The 14,103-nt window shown below is 44.4% G+C and overlaps 1 protein-coding gene across 3 annotated transcripts in view; it reads right to left on the reverse strand.

Annotated features, from left to right (window-relative positions):
- LOC146059989 (bile acid receptor-like) overlaps positions 1 to 14,103 on the reverse strand; it is a 91,074-nt gene that overhangs the window by 75,686 nt on the left and 1,285 nt on the right. The gene's annotated exons all lie outside the window — the stretch shown is intronic.

A 14,103-nucleotide genomic window follows, 5' to 3' on the forward strand; every position in this document is an offset into this window, starting at 1 on the left:
ATGATCGAGAAAAAGAGAGGAAACAAAGGGAGTGCAAGAGTGAGAGGTAAGGGGTGTAGGAGGATGGGGAAGAGGAGGGTGATGGAGGGGGTTTGGGGTGCATAAATGGGGAAAAAGACAGGAGGGAAAGTGAGGAAGCGCAGGGGAGAGGGGGAGCAAGGGAGAGAGAAAAGAAGAGATGGATATGGAGTGGGAGCACAGATGGAGAAAAAGAGGAGAGAGTGAGGAGGAGGAGGAGAAGGAAGGAGAAGAGGCACTGGGGTGAACGGAAACATATACAGTAGGAGAGAAAGAGATAAAGGAGGGTGGTTACTGGTGTGTGTGTGTGGGGGGGGAGCCAGTCTGTGAAAATCATACTGTACATCCTAATTTACCCTATCTGCACTGCCCCCATACAGTAAAATTATGTGGACCTTTAAGGTTGGGTCTCCTCAACAGCAACTCCAAAGGAGACCTGGTCCATGCTCCTAAGTTCAAGGCCGCTGCTGCCGCCGGGTCTTCTCCTCCCCCGCTCAGTGCCACTGCCGCCGTCTCTTCAGTTCAGCCAGCTAAGGGTCCCTGTCGCCGGGACTATAGCTGCCCAGGTCAGTGCCACTGCCGCCGTATCTTCTCCTCCCCCGCTCAGTGCCACTGCCGCCATCTCTTCAGTTCCCCCAGCTAAGGTTCCCTGTCGCGGGACTATAGCTGCCCAGGTCAGTGCCGCTGCCGCCGGGACTTTAGCTGCACAGGTCAGCACCGCAGCCACCACCCCTAGGCCGCCTGCTCTCGAGTCCCCATCTAGACGCCGACGGGTCCACTCTCCTGCTAGAGCAAAAGTCAGGCAAGGAGGAGTCCCATATTCTAATGGGTAGGGGAAGGGGTGATAAATGGAAAAATAGAGGGTGCAGGGGACTGTCTGCTAGGTCCTCATGGATGGGCCCCCCCAAGCTGCCGGGCCCCATAGCAGTTGCATCCCCTGCACCCTCTATAGTTACGCCACTGTAAAGGGCTTTTAAAGCAGTATTTGTGAAAAACTGCTCCAAATTCTTCAATTCACATTTTTTTTAGTAAGCAGATTGCACTTCCCATACTTATAATAGAAAATGTCACCTGGTCAAATTTACTTAAAAAAAAATGTGAAAAAAATTTGCAGTTGGCCCTTTGATAATAATGTCAGCTTCAGCTGGCAAACCATAGGGCTCAGATATGAATTCTGGGCTTCTGCACAGCTTTCTGGTTCTAGCTGTTTGGGTCAGCGGCAGGCAGCATTCTCAAAAACAGGGACCTGTTATATAGATGTGCAAAGAATAGTGTCTACGTCTTCCGATGCAGCTTCATTGGCTCCAGAAGCGTTAATATCCCATCCATCCTGAGGAATCTGGGGTAACTCTTACCTCCCCGGCAGCAGCGATTTGCCTTAGAGTAACCCTCTTTAATAGGTCCCCTGCGTGTTCACATGGGGGACCGATTTTTCCAGACAGATTTATGCACATGAGCAGCTGCTATGTGCAAGTGACCATGGCAAATAGATTATTTGCCCTGCGTTCGCACGCAACAGTGTAGGGGGTGGGCAGTGTTGCAAGGAAGGGGGTACGGCGTGTTATGGAGTACCTTTAAGAAATATGTTGCAGGTACGCAGTACCACTTACCCCCTGACCCACTGTCAATTCCATTTTTATTTTAAGTCTAAATATAATGCATCCGCAGCCTGCCCACCCAGCGTTATGATTGGTGCTGTATGCAGCAACCGGCTACTGCTGATTTAGCCTGTCACACTGACAGGCATCAGCGGCGCCAACAGCATGAAGAGCAAGCTCCACAATTGTAAGCACAAGCTTTCCCCCAAGCAAGAGCCAACCCACCCCAGTCATTCCCTGTTTACCATTCCCTGTCTCCTGATGCCACGGCACTATTGTCATTTAGTCACTTCTCTAGCTTTGTGTAACCACGCCCCCTCATGACACATGGTCACACGCATTTTTGGTGGAGGCTTTCAGTACCACCAAGAACAAAATTCTACTTGCACCACTGGGGGTGGGGCGGCGGGCCTGGGGATCCGCCCATGGGAACACCCAGCGTTTCATGGGCGTTCCCATGGAAATGCTGGGCGTGCTCATGATAATTCCCCGATGACGTGTGTCTCACATCTGCGAGCGCTGGCAAAATAATTTGATGGGCATGCCTGTGGGGGAACACGGTATGCGATGGGGGGGGGGAAGGCTTTGTGAGTCCACTAGAATTACCTCCTGATTTACGTCTGTTGTCGCACTGCCAGTTCGTGCATGCACAGAATGGGTTATATACATGCACCAAAGTATCATTTATTGGTACAAAGTATCATTAATTGGGAATTACCCCCCCCCCCCACATTTATCAATAAATCAGGTCTCGATACTGGTATGGGCAATGTAATTAAGCAGGGAGAATGTATAACACATTACTGTATCAATAATAATATTTGAACGTTAATACTAATATTTGTTGTATTCTCTAGTTTAATTTATCTTACTTTGATAATCAAGAGCAACAATAGCCTGGTTTCTAGTTTGCAGGAAAATTCTTGAAGACATTTTTCGGCTCTGTTACCGTACTAGAACCTCTATTAGAAAACCAACATAAGGAAACGACTTCATTTTTTATTAAAGACTATAGTAAACAATTAACATTTCTTTTTTCTGATTAGAATCAGATTGCATTCATTGTCCTATTCCTAAAAACTGTAGGTCATTTATAACAATACATCCAAATAATTATAGTTTAGTAATTAAAATAAACATTCTTCCATCAACTTAAGAATCATGTTTATATATAAAGCTGATAGATATTATGGATGTTATTTATAAGAGACAAGAATAAGCCAAAACAAAACTGTTTACGTTTTACGCTAGACTATTATGATATATGTTATCATTTATCAAGCATATACATTATATCATCCATTTTGCATTTGGGAACATACCAGAATTTTTTTTTTTCTCCAAAACTAGTGAAAGAGAGAATAAACTGAAAACATACTTTCTTAATTTCCCTGAAAGACCAGGAGGCTCCTCAAAATCAGGTGGTGCTTCTGACAGCCTGGAAAAGTGGGCAAGTCTACCGGAGGTGGATGTAACTTACCCAAAGCCTGCCACTCACCGTGCAAAAGTGGGTGATCTGAGTTTGCTGATGACGTGATTTCTCCTTAAGCACATAATCATGACCCAGCCCACCATGCCAGTTATCATGGCATTGTGTAGCAGGCGCTGGGCCACAGTGATGCAATCATGTCACCACACCCACCAACCCACCCACTTTTCAGCCCCTGCTGAGCCAACCTGGTTCTCCCCCTTCCCTCCTAGGGGGCAGCCCTAAAGTTGGCAAGTGTGACTTAACTAATTAACTGGTTAATTTTCTAGAAAAAAAAACGCTCAGAAATTGTCAGGGTTTTTATGAATGAATTTATTATATTTAAAAAGTAAAAATAAAAATATTATATTTTTAAAATCATATGTTCAAATATTGTGTAATTACCATAGAAAAATTGCGGTCATTTTCATTTTCCAAATGACTGGTCATCTAAGCAGCAGTCGGATACACACTATGGAGCTGAAGGAGCTGTCTGAGTGGGGAAGGTCCTGCTGTGCTGACCGATCAGAAGTGATCAGTAGCACGGCAGGCACTGAGGGAGGGTGCGGGGAAGCAGAGGGACCAGGAGATTATGGCCCTTATTCGAATCTGATCGCAGTACAAATTTGTTCTCAAAATGGGCAAAACCATGTGAACTGCAGGTGGGGCAGATGTAATATGTATACAGAGAGTTAGATTTGTGGGGAGTTATTTTGTTTCTGTGCAGGGTAAATACTGGCTGAATTATTTTTACACTGCAATTTAGATTTCAATTTCAACACACCCCACCCAAATTTAACTCTCTCTATATATGTTACATCTTCCCAACCTGCAGTGCCCATGGATTTGCCCATTTTGAGAACAAATTTGTACTGGGATCAGATCTGAATAAGGGCCTATATTTCTGCAGTCACCAACGCTGTTTATCTGACTAGATTACGTTTTTGAACCAGTGCTTAAAGTGGTCAGGGAGAGGTGGTGGATCTCAATTCCCCCGCCCTGATCCCCACCCCCATATGTCACAGCCAGGGTGGATGCTAGGGTGTTTGGCGCCCCCCTGCAAGCTTTACATTTATAGCCTATCCTATGTGGGCCAGCTAATACCACCCCTAATTCAAATTATGCCCCACAGTTCACAACAACCCAACACCTAAAAGAAATGGAGCAGTGACTCCTGATTGGCTGCCGGGTCATGAGCTCTGGTTGTCTAACGAGTCACAAGCCAGGCCTGGCACGTCATTTGAAATATAAGCTCCGCAGACGGATGGACCTGCTCTGAGAGAGACAGTCGGGTTTCCCACCACTCTGCCAGGCTGTCTCCTTTATAGCAATGCAGGCAGGGACAGACAGCAAGGTGAGCGGATGGAGGCGGACCATTCTGCCTCCAAAATGGAACTTACACAGTTCCACCCTGTTCCGGCTCACTTTAACCCCTGGTTTCAACAAGCAATGCGACCATGCAGACAAGTGGTTAAAAAAAAAATGACAGATAAAAAGTAAAAGTAAAGATACTCATTAGTGGTGCCACTAAAGCAGCAAGACTGATACATCAGTAGAAACCCTCCCCTGCAACCACCACCATTTTTCTTAATGCAACTAACTATGGGCTCTATGGGACTTATTCAGACCTGATCGCACGGACGTGAATTTGCACGAGACCTATTATAGATACAGCCCATAATAATAATAATAATAATAATAATAATGTTATTTATATAGCACTTTTCTCCTACTGTTAGTAGTCCTTCATCAACCGATCGCAGTAATCGAGTGGGACAATAAGAGATCAGAAGCTGCTGCAGGTACCTTAGGCCCTGGTCATGTAGAGCTTTAGTACACATGCACCATCGTGCGATGGAGTCCTGCAACTTTTACTACTCAAAAGCCGTTCGCAAGGTGATTGACGGGAAGTAGACGGGAAGTAGGCTTTTGGGGGTAGAAACCAGCCATATAGTGGGAGTGCTAAGAAAAATGCTGGGAGTGTCCGGGAAAACGAGAGGTGTGCCTAAGCATTTTAGGGGAGGGAGTGAGATGTCAGCTCATGGCTGGATATACGTTTTTCCATCGCACCGCCGATTTGGTTAGTGGTGCACAGTGTAAATCATTCTACGGTAAACCTGTTCCGATGGGTTTTGGAAATATTTTCACGGCTGCGAACAGATTTGGAGCCGTACACATCCATTCACACAGTGATCACATTAATTTCGCAAGGTGGGATTTAATTCTAGTGGGTTGACGCCTTAACTAAATGCTGACCGATGTGAATTCACAGCCGTGCGATCAGGTCTGAATTAGTCCCTATGCACTAAGCATTTAAGAGAGGTGAAGTGAGGAGAGAGAAGTACTAACAAATCCACTCCAAACTGCCATTTTAAAGGGGGTGTTGTGGGAGCTGATTGGTCGGTAGTTTATCACTCTCCACTTTATCACTCTCCAATGTTTAGTACATACACCCATTGGTCTTTGTATTTGTACTTGTGGACTGGGCTGAAAACCTTTAAAATTGACATAGAAAAGTTGTAAGCAACGAAGATATCCAATACCACTTTTTCAGATGCTGGCTGCCTCTACAGGCTGCCTATCTCTTCACTGGCTCCCCATTCCTTTCTGAGTTCTCTTTAAACTCCTCACCACCACCTACAAGGCTCTCTCCTCCTCCACCGCTCCTTACCTCTCTTCACTGATCTCTATCCACACTCCCTCCCGTCCTATTCGCTCCGTCGCTGACCGCCGACTGACCTCTCACCTAATCACCTCCTCCCACTCCCGTGTCCAAGACTTCTCTCGCGCTGCCCCCCCTGCACTGGAACAACCTCTCGCCACCCATCAGGCTTTCTGATTCCCTTACCTCCTTCAAGCGCTCCCTCAAAACCCACTTTTTTCGACTAGCCTATCCCTCCTCCTAACCTCTTTTGATCCTCCTATCCTGCCTCCTTTCCCATCCGTTCCTACTTTTCCTATTTTTTTCGTTCGTCCACCCACCTCCTTTTAGTATGTTAACTCTTATGAGTAGGGCCCTCCTTCCTCATGTACTCACCCTACCTCTTTACCTCACCTGTGCTCCTGTTTTTCCCTTCCTCTACTTCATCTTCAGTCTCCTGGACAATTTCGACACCTACTTCTGAACTGATGCTGATTTTAGTTCTACCAGCTATACCCCTATTTATGCCCTATTTATGCTGTATTTTATCATCACAGCCCCGCGAGGGGATGCGTATAACTTCACAGGTATACACGTCCCCTCGCGGGGCTCGCTGCGCTCGCCACGCTTCGGGCTCGGTGGCTCGCTGCGCTCGCCACGCTTTATATTCTCAACTTCCCGCCGACGTGGATAGTAGGGGTATGAAAAGGTCGGAGGACGCACACCGCCGCCCCTCGCGGGCTCGCTGCGCTCGCCACACTTCGGGTTGGCGTCAATCGTGGGGTGACGCTCACAATGGGGTTGCGTTACTTTTACACCATGACGGGGCCATATACAATGGGAAATGGGTCATATTGGCCCATTTCACATTGTTTCCTATGTAAAATGGACTTAATCAAGTCCATCTCATCTTGTGCCATTATAATGGCACAAGACCGACGCGATGCTCCCGATTTCAATGTTAAAAATATTTTAACATTGAAGCCTATGGCAAAATCGCGTCCATCGCGTCGGTCGCGTCGGGGGACATGTTAATGCACGCGATCGACGCGATGCCCCCGATTTTGCCTTTGCCGGCAAAAATGGACCTAATTTCACAGGAAATCGGGTCCATCGCGTCCAGCGTGTACCTTAACTTTAAGGTACACGCTGGACGCGATTGTGGCCGTGCTAGGAAACAAGTACCAAAATTTTTTTTAAATCATACTCATCTCCTCAGGGTTCCGTGGATCGCTGCTCCGGTGAGAGCTGCTGATCTCCGGAGCCTCCTGCTGGCTGTGACCCCAGGTGTAGTAAAGTTTTGCTGCAAAGTGGCAGCTCAATTTACAGCCCCGGCGGTCACACGAGAAGGAAACCACGAAGACCATCAACACTGCAGGAGCTGATTCCCAGGGGTTGGTGAGTATAAATCAGTGGATGGGGGATCGCGGTGCATGGGGGTCATAGTGACAGTTAAGGGGAATTACACAGGTACTGTGGCTGGCTGCCTGCATTTCACCTGAATTTAATCAGTGATAGTACCTGTGCAATTCATAAGTTTCTTGTTCTTGTTTAAAGGGATAGTATACTACCAGAGGATGCTTACTAACAGGCCAAGGGTGGGATGCACTATTCTCCACCCCCAGTTAATGCCCCCCCCTCCTCCGGCTACCACAACATCACAAAACGCATATGCTCTAACATATGCGATTAGTATAGCAACAGTCAGCTCTTGCGATGAGTTGCCCGTTGAGCAGGATGATGACAGCCAGCCTTGTTTTGGATCTCGAAAATGGCACAAAGGAGCTAACGCTCCTCACCCTGCCTCGGATCTGGTGAGTTCGGGGGGTTTAGTTCTCTAGGAACCAAACCCGTTCATCTCTTGTTAGAATCAGGAAAAATGGGCAGGTACAGAGATATGAGCAACTTTGACAAGGGCCAAATTGTAATGGTAAGAAAGTCAACACCCTACAAATCGCAGGTCTTGTAGGGTGTTCCTGGTATGCAGTGGTTAGTACCTACCAAGGGAGGACAAACTGTGAACTCAGTGACAGGGTCATGGGTGCACAAAGCTCATTGATGCACGTGAATGGCAAAGGCTAACCCATCTGTCCTTATCCAACAAAAGAGCTATAATTTTAGACTATGATGCATATGGGGCTGTATATCCATAGACAGGTTAAAGTGCCCATACCAACCTACTGTATGTCTGCTGTTAAAAGTTCCTAAAATTGGCATGTGTGCATCCGAAATGCTAATCAAGCTTTGGAAGATGGTGGCCTGGTTATGTAGATGGCCAAGTCCATATTTATTGTTAACCTGAGGAGGAGATAGCACCAGGATGTAAAATATGAAGAAGGCAGGACTGTGGAGGCAGTGTGATGCTCTGTACAATGTTCTTTTGGGATACCATGGGTCCTGACACATATCACCTACAAAACAATGTTGCAGGCTAATGGTGTGTACACACAGTGAGATTCCCTTGCTATTCGACTTAAGATTCGAGTGCTATACAATCTTTGCTATCTCTGTACTTTTTACATGCAATCCATACAATCAGCTTTAGATTTGCACTATATAGTCATTGCTGCCCTGTCTATCTGGGTTTCGATTTGTGCTGTCACGGGAGCGCGCATCGGGATCACAAGGTAAAAAACCTGTGCGATTTGCATGCGACTTTGACTATATATTCAAAATCTCATGCTGGATTGTACCGTGTGTACACAGCATAAGTACACTCCTTCAGGGCTACATTATTCCCTAATGGCTGTAACCTCTTTCAACTGAATAATGCACCCAGCTACATTGCAAAAATTGTTCAGGATTGGTTTGAGGAACATGTGTTGACTTGGCCTACACATTCCCAGCATCTCTGGAAAGTCCAAGCCATGAAGGCACTACCTCGCCGTTTACAGGAGTGAAAGGCTGTTGCTAACTTCTTGGTGGTAGATACTACAGGACACCTTCAGAGAACTTGTAGAGTCTATGCATTGATGGTGGCATAAGGGCTACTTATACAATATTAGGCAGGTGGTTTTAATGTTATGACTAATCGATGTATATTCCAATAAACTGAGGAGAAAATGTTCTTGGTTTTTAGCCATGCCATGTTTCCTGGCACTGATTAGGTACTTTTTTTCTTATGTTCATTGGCAATCCCTTGAGGATTAACCTTCAGACAAGACTGGAAATAAGTGACAGCATAATCTCATACAAAAACTCCTGCAGAGTAGGCATTTAGTAGATCAGGGAGTTCCAAAGTATAGTAGATGGTTAAGTAATATTTTTGACAGTTGAGAAAAGTGCATAGAAGGATTTATTAGCATGCACACTTACATTTGCCCCAATTTTAATAATGCATACCTCACAACTTTACAGCCACGGGAGGTGGGACGCTCTACGCACCCGAAACTTCGGGGTATGGCCTAGCGGGAAGGGATTTGGCCTGTACTCGTGATGCTCCCATGAGGCCACGCCCCCATTTTCGCAGCTGTGGGGCATGCCCAGCAGCTCTGTGGGCTACTGGCTCTGCCCCCAGCCCTTGAAAAAGAAGTGTTTTCGTTGGACTTCGGACTGCATTATCCCCCAACTTGCTTCATTCTTTTGGTTCCAAATCGCAGGAGGTTTGCATCCTCCATCAAGCCATTATAAGAAGATTCTGTAGTAATCCTACCATCACTATGACACTTTAATCAGCAAGGCAAAATAGGAACGGCCATAACCAGGCACTCAATTCCAGCCGGACATTTGAATATACAGTACCGTATGGACTAGAGTCACCTTGCTATTTTCCCTCAAACAGCATAATTGTACCAATATTGTACATTTTAAATGTTATTTTAACATTATCATTTACATTTATATGTCTTTTGTTTTTAATTATGTGCATTAAATATCTATGATATTATTTAAGGATACTAGCACCTATTTTTTTCAATATTAATAATTGTTATAGCGCAGTCATTTCCTATTTTCATTTATGCCCCCAGTCCCTATGGCTGCAGCAATAGACGCTGTGCATTCATGGGTGATAGGAGGGACTCTGAACTGCCCCCTCTCCCCGCTGGACACCGCCGGCCACAGGCGGGATGTGGGAACGTCCCAAAAAAAACTTAATGGTCCAGCAAAAAGCAGACATTTGGGAGGTATGCATAATGTGTGCCCAAGTAGAAGCATCTGTAAATTAAGTGACTATTTGATCATGTGCACTGGAGAGACAGGCACACAAGTACTGTATGAGTGGACTGCGTAGCAATGAGTGCTATGTGACTTTCCCTTTTAACCAATTTGAGAAAGAAATTAATATTTAACGTTACCTACAGAACCAGAATCTAAGCACCTCCTCTTCGTACAGTATCAATATAAAAATAAATATGCCAAAATGTGTCTGCACACAATAATATTTCAGGGTTTCCTACCCTCCCGGAATGGCCGGGTTGCTCCAAAAAATCAGGTCCCCCTCCCGGCCCCTCAGAAAGATGGGCAACCCTCCTGGATACCGGCGGGCCCCCCTGCATCTCCCCTGTGGCAGCTTTAATTTCCAGCTTTTCGGGGGGAGGGGACGGGCTAAAGATGCAAATCGCATCATATGACGTCTACATCAGGTCCCGCACTGGTGCTGCCGACAGTCTCCTCTACGGGCTTCTCCCAGAGAGGAGACTTTAAAAGTCAGTAACTCTGTAATATTCTTAAAGAAGCATTATACAAGCCATTGCCAATGTTTCTGGCTGCAGAGTGCATGGAACAGCACTGTGCAGCCATTATCACAGCACTAGTGCCCCTATAATGGCCCAGAAACTGCTGTAGTTCCTGGGTGCCATCGACCCTGCCCCCTTTGTGTGATGTCACACATAAAGAAGGTACAGTCAGCACAGGGCATCATCAGTGCTTATTACAACGCTGCATTTTTCAATTGTAACCTAAATTATGAATGAATTTGATCAGAAGTTAAACCATACCTCCCAACTGTCACGATTTTAGAGGGACAGTCCCGATTTTCAGGTCCTGTCCCGCTGTCCCACCCGCGGCAGGCATTGTCCCGCTGCGGGGGGTGGCAGTTGGGAGACCCCCCAATCTAGTAGAATAGACGCTGTGCGCATGCGCGAGTGTCCCTATTTCTTCTACTGAGAAGTTGGGAGGTATGGTTAAACTTCTATAGTCCACACAATGCCATTTGTCTTCTTTTTCAAAATATTTAATTAATGTTTTGTTTATATTCTTATTGATTCCAGTTAGGAGCATAAGTTTATTATTCTCTAAATATCAAGTTAAGTACCTTTTAAACATAAACTTGTCATTTTTTGTTATCTATCGAGACATCATAACCTTTTGAAATAAAACCATGAATGGCTGCCAGAGACAGAAACAAGCTCAGACAGCTCTCAGCATATCATGTCAGAGAGAGGAAAAGGAGCAGAAGGTAGGGATGGCCATCGACACATCCTCCATCGATGGTTGCCATCTATGGCTATTTTAGCAGGAACCATCAATGGTTATAAAACATTCTATCAGCTACCACCGATGGTTCCCACCATCGAAATGCCACACATGGGCAGAAGAAGCTGTGAGAGATAAACACAAAGCCATGCAAACTTCCTCTGCACATGTGCGCCACTCCCCAGAAGCTGGCTGCTGTGTGTTAATTGATTGCAGCTTTGCATTGAGCACCTGATCCATGAACAGCCATTCAGCATTCTGCATTGGCCAGCAGCTCTGAGTGTCCACCATAGATTCCATCAGTGACTGACGAGCCAATTGGGAGGCTCATCCATCCTTGTGCACACTGCAGTTAGCCAATCTATTGCAGGGCAGCGGGACTTGTGCCTTAGACGCTTAGTCTCTATTTGTGAGACTGCTCCACCTCTTTCTGCCCAGTCTTTGGCTGCAGCTACATGGCGCCACTGGGCTGGCACTGCTCTGTTCAGTATCTCCTCTTATCTCTGCTGTAACGGGCTAGCTTTATGCAATTCAATAAAAAAAAATTGCCATCGGTATGCCCTCCATCTATGGCTGAAAACTGTCGCTCTTCTAACATCAATGTCAAAAACATCGAGCACTAGGTCTCATCCATCAGAGATTAGGGAACATCAATAGTCGATGGCCCTCCCTAGCAGAAGTATGCCACAATGAAGCTACAGTAGAGTATATAAGGGATCCAATAGCTCTATGCTCACTACATCATGTGTCATGTGACTTTGGTTACATAGTCCATGATTGTAAATCATAGCGCCAATTACAAATGATGGCAGCCTGGTAAAAAGAAACCCAGGAAAAATTATAAATATGAAGATTCACCTGGCAACTGCCACAATGATTTATGTAATATTGCTTTAAAAATGCTGGATGGTTTACATATACATATTTAGCAGCTTTCATCTCTTTGCTCAAGCATCATAGGATCATTTTGCTGTGACCATGTTATACTAATCACACATGCCTATTCGCAGACATACTACCCATGAAAAACTAATCGCAGGAGTGATTACTAGCATGCAAGATGATGGCACCTACATTCTCTCCCTGGATGCATATTTGGGAGGTATTCAATGTTGGCTGATATTTACTATAGTCAGAAATATCGTCTAGGACCTATTCCATCACAGCCGTTTTTGGCCAGGACTTGTTTAAAGTCTGATCTTCATTGTCGGAAACCATTTCCAAACTAGACGCAATTTCCAACTAAAAGACGCAGATTTACCGTTCCAAGTCTTTTCTGACTTTCGGAATGTTTCTGAAAGTCGGAAGATTGGAGCGGACATTGTCGAAAACGGACGATATTTCAGACGCTTGTAAATAGTGCCCGGCATTAAAAACCCCCTATGTCTTACAATGTCTTGGGAATAAAGGCTAAGGCTGCCTAATGGTAGCACCGGCCCTGGTCATTGGGTAACTAGGAACGGTTAACCAAGTTACTGTAGATATGTTTATGTTAGAAAAGAGGCCTTTAACCCTAGAACACATACATAAGAGGGGATATGATTACTATGTATAAATATATAAAGGGTCACTACAGTGAACTATAAGGTGAACTGTTTGCCATGAGGTCTGTACATAGGACACTTGGTCACCCACTAGAGGAGAGGAAGTTTGGCTCCCTGCGAGGGAAGGGTTCTCTCACAGTAAGGGCAAGTAAGTTATGGAATATTCTGCCTGACAAGGTTGTAATGGCTGACTCATTGGATATGTTTAAAAAAGGCACAGTCAAAATTCTAGAAGAAAAAAGTATAAAGGTCTATAATCATAATTCATTAAGGTTCTATAGTGCAATCAGCAGTAAATAGGATAACCACGTGGTTAGTCGGGATCCTGGTTTATAATACTGTAGATAGGCAGTAGCCTTATCAGGATCATTCACATTGCAGGAGATCTTATAGGTTGAACTTGATGGACTTATGTTTTCTTTAACCTCAACCACAATGTTACTAGATATAAAAAGAAGATATTAAATCAACAGTTGTTAAAGCAAATTCTGTATAATACATGTTGCTTAATTGTTATACACAGTAGCCCCAAAAACCCACCACAATGCCTGCATACTGTACCCTTGACCTGAAACCTTGTGCTCCCAATTCAAAGGAGTGGCTGACCTTGTTCTGAGCACACCTGGACTTGCAAATACATATCTGTAATTGAACCTGTTTTCCAGGTCACACATATAATATTTCTATCACTGGAACACATACAGTAGCCCGCTACATTTTGGAGATCATTTTTGTATTTCACTAATTATGTACTAGTAACTACTAAGAGAATGATAGTGTTTTTCTCTTGTTTTCTGTTTAACCCTGCTTATACAATATAATATAAATAAATAAAAGCATATTGTACATTTTATAAAACTCAACTGGGTAGGTGACATTATAACACGTATTTCTATACAAAAAGTACTGTAGCACTTGGTATATAGATAGACATTTACTAAGACTGGAGTTCTATTTCAGATGGGATGTTGCTATGCCAACCAATCAGATACTATCTATTATCTTATAGAAGGTGCTAAATACATATGTAGTACATTCTGATTGGTTGCCCATGTAAAATAGAACTCTCATCTTAGAAAAAAATCCCCCATACACTACACTTTGTAAATGTCTTGCTGATTTATTTATTTTTATTTATTTAATTATTTAACAGTTTCTTATATAGCACAGCATATTCCATGGCAAAGGGCATCATTCACATGATGTCAGTCACTTTTAGGTGGGAGTACATTGGTCTTTGAGTAGGCAGCCTAGATATTAATTACATTTGTAATCTCTGAGCACAGCACTAGTAAAAATAAGGAGGTGCATTACCGGAAACGCTTAATACTTAATACTCCTTAATATAAAAACATGCCAAGCATTTTCCACTACATTTATGTTATTTATTTTACCAAGTTTATTTATTATTAATATTAT

Source organism: Crinia signifera, chromosome 2 (assembly GCF_055691185.1).
Source record: "Crinia signifera chromosome 2, ASM5569118v1, whole genome shotgun sequence".
Lineage (NCBI taxonomy): Eukaryota > Metazoa > Chordata > Amphibia > Anura > Myobatrachidae > Crinia > Crinia signifera.